The sequence below is a fragment of the Sturnira hondurensis genome, unplaced genomic scaffold (assembly GCF_014824575.4).
Source record: "Sturnira hondurensis isolate 20B ecotype Veracruz unplaced genomic scaffold, ASM1482457v3 Scaffold0002638, whole genome shotgun sequence".
Taxonomy (NCBI): Eukaryota; Metazoa; Chordata; class Mammalia; order Chiroptera; family Phyllostomidae; genus Sturnira; species Sturnira hondurensis.
The window spans coordinates 9987724-9990082 of record NW_028075269.1 but is presented as its reverse complement, the minus strand read 5'-3'; the positions used below and the strand labels follow the sequence as shown (position 1 = coordinate 9990082).

At 48.4% G+C, this 2359-nt stretch overlaps 1 pseudogene; it reads right to left on the bottom strand.

Annotated features, from left to right (window-relative positions):
- Positions 1 to 817: 817 nt before the first annotated feature.
- On the bottom strand, positions 818 to 1969 carry LOC118983199 (plasma protease C1 inhibitor-like; annotated as a pseudogene).
- Positions 1970 to 2359: the final 390 nt, after the last annotated feature.

Genomic DNA, 2359 nt, shown 5'->3' with positions numbered 1-2359 from the left:
TTTGAGCTGTTTTGGCTTGACATAGATAGCTACAATCAGCAACTGAAATAAACTTGCATTTTAACCTCCTTTAGTTGGTTTCTTGCTCCTAGCATTGATTATACACATACTAGAAAGTTCACATACAGCTATATTAAACACCATTCTTATCTGGGGTGAAATTAGTTTGCTACTTCATAACAAAAGAGAAGGACTTTCCAAAAATGAGTCCTAGACTCTGAGTAGGCCAAAAAATGAACCACAGTTTTGGAATCAGTGTTAGTTTATTTAACTTTGGGAAAAGTATTTGAATTTTCTGGCCTTCTGATTCTTCAACCTTCAGAACTGTAGTTGCAGTTGAAATTTTTATTTCCTTCTGGCTCCAAAATTCTTTAATATTATGCCTGAGTATAGCTCTACAGCCTGTAATAGTAGTCGGTCCCAGGGAGTCCCTACAGAGGAGGCCTTGATGATTCAGAAGGCTGGTTTGGGAGCAGGAAGAAAGGCATAAAGATAAAGAAATTAACTGAGAAATAATATCATAGTTTTTTCCCCAAGACTGTCCAGGACTTACTAGGTCTTGTGAAATAGTTTTCTATTTAATTGTCTGCCAGGTTATATCTGCAGACTCTAGTGAACTTGAACAAGAGAAAGCTGCAAAAAGTGGTTTGGAGAGTTACAAGGAAGGGATGCTAGAAGAAGGTCCCTTCACCAGACACTGAGGGACTCCTTCAGATGGAGGACAAATGACACCAGAGGCAGAGGTGTCTGGGGGCAAGTGCGGACAGGCTACAGCAAGGCTGCAACTGGGCAAGCTGAGACTTGAAAGGTAGGTCCCTGCAAGTCTCAGGCCCTGGGGTCATACACCCACCCCGTGAAGATAGGGAATCTGTACTGATGGTCCCAGAGCAGGAAGGAGAAGGGCTGCTGCACTTCAGAGATCAGCAAAGTGCTGGCTGCAGCCAGCTATTCCCAGGTCTCTGTCAGCTCCAGTACTGTCTGGTGCGGCACTGCGAAAATCTGAAGATCCAGGTTCTCCGTCAGCCTGCACAGGTTGAGTTGGTAGGAAAAGACCAAAAAACTCCAGCTTCTCTGGGACTGCTGGCATGTCCTGGCATGTTGCACCTGACTTTGGTATAAGGCCTCATTGGGAGAGTGGGCTGTTAGCTGGCCATCTCCAGCTTCCTCATGGTGGCCTCAAAGACAGAAGGGTTGAGAGTCCGCTCCACATCTTCAAGACTTTATTTCGTGTTCGGGGGTATCAGGATCACCATACTCAGATTATGAGACTGCTGCAGCTACCCTATTTTGGCCTTTAATGTTGGGTCAGTGAAACGGGCCACCAGGTACTTCTTGCTGATTAGCATGGACACATTTATCATAGAGGATTTGAAATGGAAGGGCTCCCTCTTGGTTTTTGTATGATCATATGTGGTCTTCCACTTGGCACTTGGGTTGATTGTGTGGAAGAGGACAAGGTGAGAGTCAGAGGGCAGGCTGTCTAGCAGCTGCTGATCTTATGGTTAATCTCCACCACCCTGATGTTTATGAGCTCCAAGTTAACATTACTGTCATTCCCCTGGACTCTGGGGCTGCCATACAGGTTCTGACAGGCATTCACGAAATGTTCCATATGGCCAGGTCTGGGTTGTGGAAGATCTGAGAGGCTGAGGTGAAGCCTTTGGATATGAAGGCCTTCAGGGCCTGGTGGACAAGGGCAGAGTCCTTGGGGGAGAGGAAGACGGTCTCTAGGTGTTTCTTGGTGCTGTCCTTGGCCCCAAGCGAGGACCTGAATGAGCTGGCTTGCGATGCTGAAAGGAGAGAAAGCCATGTTGGTCTTTCACTGCATCCAAGACGTGGCAAAGCTTTGTGGAGAAACCTTTCGAAGCCTCCTGTAACATGGTCTTTGCTGAAGGACTCTCAAGTCAAGGCAGTAAGTGACAGGGCCTGGGCCCAGGGGTCCAGTAGTCGATTGGGGAGTTGGTTGCATGAGTTGAGTAGTTTAGTAGATGCAGGGCTGAGAGGCAGGTTGTAAGATGCTGTTGGCTCTTAGGATGCTTGAGTTGGTTGTCATCATGGTGGAAGAGCCCGTGGTATGTTGAATGGATTGATTTCGGGGATCTCTTTTTCTTAAATGTTTCCTTCACTTTTCCTGGGCAGTTGACTCTGGATCAGTGAGGCTGTGGCTGATGCCATTTGGATTTGAGGAGGCTCTATCGCCAGTTAGCAGCAGCAGCAGGAGGGGCAGCGGGGTCAGCCTAGAGGCCTTCTGGGCAGCAACATCAGCTTGGGCGTGTGGAGCGAGTCAGCCTTGGGGCCAGCTTTGGAGCCAGCTTTGAGCCCTGGGGCCCAAGTGGGCCCCACCCCCAGGGCCCACACC